Here is a 10721-nt window from a genome sequence, read left to right as displayed (position 1 = left end):
TCATACAATGCATTCGCTTTCATCCACTCTGTAAATTTGCTTTTTCCGATATCTGGCTTGTCCACAACATTATTTAAATAATCAATATCTTCAAAAACAACTGGTTGTTCGTCCTCATTGTGAAAACTGAGTCTTTGAACAGCAGGCTCTCGATGGTGAATTGCAAATTCAAATATCCTCCAACATGCCTCTATGGCAGACACATATCTACAATTTAAATATGTCTTCACTTCATCAGTATCTGTCATATGTAGCATTCCAGTAGAAGAATCAATACGTAAATTTTCTTCAAGAATCAAAGTTGCACGATCAGGTCCTTTTGTTATATATTTAAATAAATACTTTATAGATCTTGAACGATTACACCACTCGACATTTATGTGTGCTTGAAATTTCACCAATAAATCAAGATTGTGTGGAACTATAAATCGATTATCAAGTTTGACCTCATTTCTTTCAACGAATCTTCCATTATTCCTTCTTCTATATATTGGGAAACCATCTTCATCAACAGTTGTTTGCGAACAAAATTTTTTAGGGAAGTGCTTTGTACATCTGTTTTCAATCATAAAGCTTGCCCTTTAATTAATAGAGCCGCAAGGACCATGGAACATATATTGTTTGACAGCTTCATAAAGTAAAGGTTCTTCATTGAAATCTGGAATTTCTGCTGAAATTATTCTATCAATTTCTGCTGCTGTAGGATGCTTGTCATCATGATGTAGAAAAAGTAGAATGTGCGCATGCGGTAACCCTCTTTTTTGATATTCAACTGTGTACACAACTGGCACAAAACAGTAAGTTAGTTACATTTGTTTAGATTAATTATTAAGCCAAGTAAAAAAGAAGGGGAAAATATTTAAAATATAAAGTTTAAAATACCTGCAATTACTTTCCCAAAGTGTTGGTCATGCTTTAAATCATTTAAGAGTTGATCAAGCTTTATCTTGAACAATCTTGCAACCACATCAGGCCAATCTTCTACTTTCTGTCCAGTTTTCCTAGATAGGAAAAGATCAATTTCTGGCCATTTTGTGTTGCAGGTGAAGGTAATAAAAAGGTCCGGATAACCTGCCCATCTACAGATCACCATTGCATCTTGATAGTTTTCAATCATATACCTTGGACTTCCAGTGAAACTTGAAGGTAGAACAAATCTTTTGCCTGAAGATGCAGGGGTGGTATCCCCTCTCATAACTGCATCTTTCAGTCCTTTATACAATTCTATCCTTAATTTGTCTTGGTTCTCTTTTACCCACATAAGCCGGATTTCTTCTATACATGTGTAGGCATCTACATCAAATTGTTGAAACAATCTACTACCATATATCAATGTATGTCCCTCATGTTCACGTTCTTGCAATCTATATGCATAGTATTCTCTCATTGTAATAGAATTAGTTGTATCAGTTCTGATTCCATCTACATTACTATACAAAATGCCGAGTCTAAAACCATCCTCACCATATGGGAACAAAAGGGGATATTGTAATGCCATGTATGAAGGATGCAACACATTAATACGTTGTAACCCTCCTTCTTTTAACTCAACAATAATATCGCGATGTGCATTTTCAACACCAATATCACCAACGACAATTGCTGCAATCTCTAAACATGTAGGCAGGTTATATTCTCTTCCATCTGTAGTTCGAGAGCCAATAAGGCGTAATCTTAAATGGTGAACATCAGTATTAATGAAACGGTCTCTAGACATCCGAAATATCTTCACCAAAGTATTTGATTCATCAAACATTTAGACCAATGCTTCAACAATAGATGGATCAAGGTCACTATTAATTTGACCATTGCTAAAGACGTTCATTCTATGTTGAACTTCATTTTCAGTATCGTAGAAATATAATTGTGCAAATTTTGGATCCTGACCATCATTAGGAAGAAGAGTTCCAATTCTATGATGGTTTTGGCCATTAAGTTTAAAAATGTAAGGGTGTCTTCCATCATTGATTCTACTATCTATTTTACCACCCATAGATGTCATTGCGAACATTGCATTATAAGTTCTGATTAGAGTTCTGAACGTTTTAGATCGTTCACTACCAAGAGGATCTAAAAGCTCATCAATAAGAGGAGGTGCTTTCCTAAGCAAAGGTAACTTAACCTTACCCTCCATACAACATAGAGAGAATTTTGGGTTCCTAGGCCTCTTAGATTTGACTGTTCTCTCTTCATACCATAAAATTGATCCGCAATGCACGCATAAATAAGAAGGCGAGCCAAAATTCCAAGGTTCAGTAAATTTTCCTATATGAATTTTAAAATATAAGAACAACAATAATAAAGTAAAAAAAAAATGAATATCAATATTTTTTTCCTTTTAAATTTAAGTTAAGCATTTACTTGGAATTTCTTCACAATCACTTTCATTTTCTGATTCTTGGATTTCATGAGGTATATCATAATTATTGAATCCATCTTCTACCAAAGTATCATCTGTACTTATGTTCAATCTAGTTTCTTCATAGGAATGATCCATGTCAACATCAATATCTAATAATCAAAAGTGAATTGAAAGTATTATTTTCAAATTTTTATGAAGCAATGTTTTAAAGAATTTATAAATAGAATGTGGCAGAAAGAGAAACGAACCTCTTGATGCATAAAAATCCATATTTGTACCAGGTGAATGCAACATAGAGCAATCATGAGTTAATGTTGTTCTATCCTTCTTGTTTTTTTTCCTCTTTTCAGCAATGACCATTTTCCTAGATTTCCTCACCTGGGTAAGCTTATTTTGTAATCTATTTTTCCTTTCATTCCATTTTCTGCTGGATCGCCTTTCAATCATTAGCATCCGTCTTTTTAATCGCGCTTGTTTTGCATTTTCCATTTTTTTTTAAAGCCAGAAATGAGCTGCAACAAAATTATTTATAATTATTTAAATTTCAGAAAACAGGGCAGGTTTATTTAAATGAAATATATTACAAATCCTTTATTTAATCAAATATTCCTTCCTCTTGTATTTTATATAAATGGAATTCATGAAACTTTTCACTCACTATTATGTAATCTTCTATTCATAAGATAAATAAATAAAACTAAAGCATCTATAAGTACTCAATCCAAAACACTAAGATACACACAATAAAAATAAATAGGTAAACAAAATAAATAAAGCTAACAACAACATTTAAAAAAGCCTCCAAATAAACTGAGTGTAATAGTCTGAGCAGTACAAAAATTAAAAGAAACAAAGACTTATAAGCATTCTAGTAAATTAAAGACATATATCAATAAGGAAATAACAATAAAATTTACATTAAAAACTCAGTAATTAACATTAAAAGTAAAAAATTTTACTTACTAAAAATTACAAAATAATTTTACTCCTCAAACATTCAGTTCTTAAACCATCCATCTTACAAAACGTAAAGACAATCAGAAAAGAAAAGTGAGATAAACGAAGAACCCAAGAAATGGCTCTAACAACCATATATAAAAGAAAAGCCAATAGGAAATAACAAAATGCTATTCTAAATAAGAACCAAGTAAAAGCATTGTTAAATATTATGTGTAAATAATTAAATATTATAACTTGAGGCCAAAACATTGAATGAAAGAGAATAAATGTCCGGATTTTAATTCAATTTCAAATAACAAAAAATAGCGTTGAGGATGTGAAATAAGAACTGAAATTAATGATTACATAATCATCACAAATAGAAATTCAAATCCTTCTAAACCAACATAATGTAATCATTGAGCTACACTGAATAGTAAAATACCCAAAAACTGATCCACATATCTTAAGAAATAGGATTGGATGATTTGCAAGTTTTGGCAAGTAACAAAAATTTATTTTGATCCTTCGGGAATTTTAATCAAACAATCTGGACTCAAAAGAGAGTTTATCAATTAGGAACAGCTACCAAGTTAAATTCAGGTCCAAATCCCGTTGACCAAATGTTACCCATTTACTAAGACACAAAAAATATATATAAATACATGCTTACTAATTTCTTCTTCATCAACTGCTTTCGTTATATTTTTTTTGTAACATAGACTTTTATCTATAATGAAAACATATAAACTTTTAAAATACCAAGACAAAGGAAAAGGTACAAAGGAATTAAAAAGTGAAGTTCCAAACTTTAAGAAAAATAAGATAGGCAATACTTTTACAGGTCAATTTACTGAAGAAAAAAAATTTAATTGAAACCAAATACTTCAAAAACAATTCTGACTATATTGTGCAGGGAAAAAACTAATTCAAACCCGAAGACATCAAATGAAAAAAACGTAACCCAAAAAAAAGAGAGAGACAAAAGGAAAGTCAGGCTAACCTAAACCTTTCAATATGATTCGGTATCTCTTCTTGCAAAATACCAAACCATCGTATCTGGTAGAGAACTGCGTAAATCTGTAAAAGAAGAACCCAAGAAATGGCTCTAACAACCAAATATAAAAGAAAAACCAATAGGAAATAACAAAATGCTATTCTAAAAAAGAATCAAGTAAAAGCATTGTTAAATATTATGTGTATGTATGTATGTATATATATATATATATAGGCAAATATTCCCTTAGGGAAAATTATTACAGGCCAACAACAAAAATCTTCTAAGAAAGCTATCATATACTTCATCTAATGACTTAGATTGTCCCTAATAACAGTAAATAATTAAAGATTATAAATTCAGGCCAAAACATTGAAAGAAAGAGAATAAATGTCCGGATTTTAATTCAAATTCAAATAACAAAAAATAGCGATGAAGATGTGAAATAAGAACTGAAATTAATGATTACATAATCATCACAAATAGAAATTCAAATCCTTCAAAACCAACATAACGTAATCATTGAGCTACACTGAATAGTAAAATTTCACAAAAACAAATAAGCCAAAATTAATTGCAAAGCCGAGCAAACATAATAATTAAGATTCATGGACTAATGTAAAAAATTATTTAAAGAATAAATGAATTAGTGAATCAATATAAGGACACAAAATATTGTTGTTCTTTGGTCATTCAGATGGAACCAAGAATTTAAAAAAAAAAAAAAAAAAAAAAAAAAAAACGTTTGCATGATACTTTTTTAAAATTAAAAGGTTCTTCTAAAAAAGTTTTTAAGAACCGCAACAAAGAAAGATGAAGAGAGACTATAAAAGAAGCGGACGCAAACATTGTAATATGGTTTGAGTTGCAAAAAATATGAAAGATTATTTTACTTTTTAATAATCTATTGCCTATTTCCAATATGATGATGGTAAAGAATTTGGCTTCCATTAGCCAAGGATATATATAAATAAATATTTAAAGCACATCAAACAGTAAAACTTAAAGCAAAATTTACACTATATTTTGTAAATAAAACATAATAGTTCAATGTCATATGACCAGTGACTTTTATGAATAAGTAAACTTAGTATATATTTACACCCATTCAAAATAACAGAAACAGCCAATAGCCTAAGGTAAATTGTAATTGCCAACTTCTAAATTTTAGTATGTATTTAGTGCTTTAAATTAATTCCATGAGCTTACAGATAAATATAGTCACTATTCTACTAACAAATGTGCAATTAAACAATTAGGAAACAAAAACATTAATACATCAAAACAAAGAACCATAAACTTTGCATATGAAAAAGAATCCAACAAATTTAGACAATATTTATACATTTTGGTGAAAACAGATTCAGTTCTTAGGAAATATAATCTTGAACAACATTGAACAAACAATTTTAATTTTAATCAAATGTTTGATACCCCTTTGCAGCTTCAATTTTGTGGTCATGCCACATTGGCTGCTGCACATACAAACTTTGTAAGTATTCTACAGTATGAAACTCAAAGAAAAAGAGGTGTGCTCCAACCAAACATGATCTACTAAATGAATTACAAACAATTTCTGTCAATTTAATAGTAATTACATTCATTGTTTTATAAATGAAAATTCACCTACCAACAACCATAAAGTTACAACAACAAAAATACATTACACTTTCAGATTTCAAAGTCTTACAATCCAATCTAACCAACAACACAAATATACATCAGAATTGAATCTCACACCAAATCCCCAAAACAAAATCAATTATAACCCAAACACCTTAGGTTTTACGAATCAAGTTTGTACCTATATAAAATTATATATATGGCAAGCCACAGTATCTGAAACTTGAATTAATATATCACATACATCAATCACAGCACACAGATTTATCGAACAATAGTTCTTAAACGAAGTTATGCAGGAAAATTCCTGCAGAAACTTGAACTTTCAATTCTCACAACAAAGCACCAAAAGGGGAAAAATGAACACAGAGAATTGATGCGTATATTTCGTCCAATTTTCACAACAAAGCACTCAAAAAAGGTAGAATGAACACACAGAAATGATGCGTACCTTTCGTCAGAATAGCGCCGATCTCTAACTCTGTATCTCAAAACCTATGGGGCGTTCGATCGTATTTAGCTTTGACAGATGCCGATTGTGATGGTCTAAGTCCGGGAAGGTATGGCAGTGGCCAGCCGTACAAATATCCACTGGTTCGCAGAGTCTGAAGAGGAGATCGATAGGGTTTTAATCACAAAACAAGTCTAGAATATTCCGTAAATTGACAGAAACAGGGGAAACTTATCCCGAAATCACAGAGAAGTTTCAAAACCGAATCAAAACAACAAAAAATCATAGAGAGAAGTAGAGGGAGAGGGAGAGAGAGAAGAACGTACATGGAAAACTCAAAAGGGGATAGCGATGATCAATCGAATCTCCAGTGTGGCGCAAGTTTTTTTTTTTTTCTTTTCTCCTAGCGGAGTTTGATGTGAAGAGATCGCCTCTATCGTAGTATGGCTAGGGTTTTTTTTAGAGAGAAAAAAAGTTAAGAAGACTGATGTGAAGAGAGTAGGTTTTTCCCCTTTTTCCCTTTCACTGTATCGCAATATTGGCAGTTTTTTTTTTTTTTTTAAGAAAGAGAAAATGTTAAGTAGTCTGAAGAGATCGGCAGATATTTTAAAATTTCTACATTTTTTTTTCTTTTAACAGGTTTTTTTTTTTTTTTTGTTAATATAAAAAATTACAGCCAGACGGTGTTAATATTTTGAAAACAATATAATGTATCGCTTTTTAAAGTGACATATGTCTGAATTTTAAGTAGAAACTTTTTCTATTTGTCATTACCTCCTTAATTCTAGGAACTCATTTTCTCTCAGCTTCTGATATTATATATATATATATATATAGATTATGTTTAATAAATTTCTATTGGGTCAATATTTTGAGAGCCTTCTTGGGAGAAAAATGCAACATCTATCTTTTTTTTTTTTTTTTTTTTAAAAAAATCATTATCATTTTACAATTTCAAGATATTTTTATACAATTTTGGGGTCTTTAGCTTATGCAATAGAGGGACTTAAGACCCCTTTAGGGGGACAAGTGGGGCCTTGGGCTTAGGCCTTGAGCCGGCCTTGGTGCTTACACTTTTACATTGTTTTATTTTCTCAAATTTTTTTTTTTTTGGATAAGTGTTTTATTTTCTCAATTGATTTGCTTAGTCATATACATTGAGAAAGATTTATTCAAGAACATTGGTAATAAAAAAAAAAAAAATGATTGATAAATTGGGAATGAAAAAAAATCATCTTACAATTTCAAAAAAATATTATTGAGTAAATTAAACCAAGTATGAAAAAATAAATTAAAGTTTACGTTTATATTAAATTTTTTTTAATAAGTATATGAATGTTTATTTTATTTTATTTTATTTTTATTAATACTATGTAACTAATATTTTTTAGGTTCATTTTTCTTTCAATCTTGTTGGAAAGTGACATCCTAATATGTGAATGCCTACGACTTATGAGAGCATTTCATCACTAGGAGCGCAAAAATCGGAAAAAATAAACCATATCAGTCACAATAATCTCTCTGGTTCTATCCCATCCACTTTTGATGATATTTCCAGCTTAACATCCATTGATATATCCTACAATGAGTTAGAGGGTCCTATTCCCAACCAAAAAGCCTTTCGTGAGGCTTCAGATGAAGCATTTCGAAATAATAAAGGCTTGTGTGGTAATGCCACTAGTTTTAAGGCTTGCCCGAAACCGATTCAAAATCCTTTGGGTAAAAGGGGCAAAAAATTTGTATTAAAAATTCTAATTCCTGTTTTGGCCAGTATATTTCTGATATTTATTATTGTTGGAATTCTACGTATTAGTTGCCAAAGAGTGAGGAATACAGAAGCCAAGCCGAGAGAAATACAAAATGACGATGTTTTTGCAATATGGAGCTTTGATGGGAAAATGGTATATGAGAACATCATTGAAGCTACAGAGGAATTCGATTCCAAATATTGCATTGGCGGAGGATATGGAAGTGTGTACAAAGCTGAGTTGCCAACAAGTCAAGTTGTTGCTGTGAAGAAACTTCATCCATTACCCAATGGCAAGAAATCCAATCAAAAACCTTCATAAGTGAGATTCATGCCTTAACAGAAATAAGACATCGTAACATTGTGAAGCTTTACGGTTCTTGTTCACATCCCCGGCACTTACTTCTGATTTATGAATATTTGGAAGGAGGAAGCTTGGTACATTTATTAAACAATGAGGAAAAAGCAAAAGCATTTGACTGGATCAAGAGGGGTAATGTTGTCAAAGATGTGGCGAATGCTTTATCTTACATGCACCATGATTACTCGCTTCCTATAATCCATCGAGATATATCAAGCTAGAATGTGTTACTAGATCTCGAATGTGTGGCTCACATTTTTGACTTTGGCACTGCAAGACTTTGGAAGCCTGATTCATCCAATTGAACTTCACTTGCTAGCACCATGGGGTACATGGCCTCAGGTAAGTTTCTATTTTTATTTTTAATCTATAGTCTATGTAATTAAGTAACAATTTTTAGTCGTTAGTAGTAGTAGTGTTTTTTTTTTTTTTTTTTTTTTTTGGGCTGCAAAAAAAAAAATTATTAAAACCAAAAGAATAGAAGTTTTGGTACTTTGAGGATGATCGAAAGTAACCAGGTAATCACATGTCTGAGTCTATGTTCTTCAAATTTTTTTGCAACCAAATCGCCTAGATATAGGGAGGGACCCAAGTGGGGGGCCAAGGGGGCCGGGCTTTTACTTATTTTATATATAATTTTTGTAGTTGCCTCCCTTCCAAAACCTTAAACCCCTTTTAACTAACAACTATTCAACCCGAAAACTTAACAAAAACATCTAGAAATGGTTAAATCCCAAGTTGGGTCAGTTTTAAGGATCGATGGTTAAAGCCATTAGGGGGAGAAGTCTAATTTTATACCATTAATAATTCTCCGAGCTTGACCAAGAAAAACATCTAGAAATAGAAATCATATCACATTCCTTTTTATTTTGTTCATAGAGCATGAAACTAATTACACTTTAGGTTTCACGTTGAAGATATTAAATGGCACCCTCACAAACAGACAAGTTAGTGTTTAAATTCTCTCCCAAAAAAAAAGGTTCTCTTCTTTTTATATATATAAAAGGTCAGTTTTAAAGTTTATTTTAGTGCAATAACTTTGATTCTATAAATAAAATTCAAAAGCAAACTAGTTTGTTAATTTTTTTTTTTTTTAAATAAAGTTTAGCTACAAAATTAGTTGTAACATATGACTAAAACCTTACTCAATATTTTTTTATTAAAGGTGAATTTTGACAAATGCATCATTGGATTATATCTTCTTCTTATTTTCTCTAGGCTAGCAAAATTTTTAGAAAATTAAATATTAATAGCTATGTTATCAATAAATTATTCAAATTGCAAGTTTTTGTAGTTTAAAATTTTGGATTAAATATAAGCTTATAGATTATATAGTAAATAATATTCAATTAACACAAAATTTGACATATATATTAAAAGCGTAAAGAACACGTAATTCAAAAGTTAAAATTTTAAAATATGTAATAATATTTATTTTATTAAATAAGGTTCTTACCTTAAGCTACAATCAATTTTGTAACTAAACTTTGTCTTTTTTTTTAGTCGGTTCATAAAATTATAGATTGTAAATAGGAATAATCGTTTGTCCAACTCCAATGAATTGAACAAATAATAAACAAACGAAGAGCAGTACTTAAAATATAAGATACTAGTGTCAACATTAATATATTCGTAACACAAATTTTCATACTTTGCTTTTGGCATGGACCAACTTCTAGTAGTGTTCTAACTTCATCTCCTATAATCATGTCACCATGACCTTGATCTCTTTTTTCTAACAGAACTTGCATACACAATGGAAATTATTGAGAAGTGCAATGTTTATAGCTTTGGAGTGTTGGCATTAGAAATAATCATGGGAAAGCATCCTAGAGATCTCATTTCATCTCTATCATCATCACTCCCATCCTCATCAACATTCACAACTCATATGCCATTGAACGATGTGTTGGACCAACGCCTTTCACTCCCTACCAACAAAGTTGCAAGTGATGTGCTCTCCATTGCAAAGATTGTGATTGCTTGCTTACAGACCATTCCAAAATCTCGTCCAACAATGAAACAAATTTCTCAAGACCTGTCAACTCGTAAACCACATCTCGCAAAGCCATTACAAATGATCACTTTAGGAGAAGTAGTTGATGTCAGAGGCCCGACTGTCTAATTGTTTGTTTTCTTCATGTTCACCTTCTTGTTTATGCATTATGAATTGTGACTCCTCTTTTTTTTCTTTTTCACTTTTACTTTTCTCCTCTGTACTTTGCTTTGTTGTATTGTGTC

At 30.9% G+C, this 10721-nt stretch overlaps 1 pseudogene; it reads left to right on the top strand.

The window, feature by feature from the left end:
* Nucleotides 1-8270: 8270 nt before the first annotated feature.
* Nucleotides 8271-10713, top strand: LOC126710037 (MDIS1-interacting receptor like kinase 2-like; annotated as a pseudogene).
* Nucleotides 10714-10721: the final 8 nt, after the last annotated feature.

The sequence above is a fragment of the Quercus robur genome, chromosome 12, assembly GCF_932294415.1.
Source record: "Quercus robur chromosome 12, dhQueRobu3.1, whole genome shotgun sequence".
NCBI lineage: Eukaryota > Viridiplantae > Streptophyta > Magnoliopsida > Fagales > Fagaceae > Quercus > Quercus robur.
Note: the sequence above shows the minus strand (reverse complement) of the source record. Positions and strands in the feature narration are given on the sequence as shown.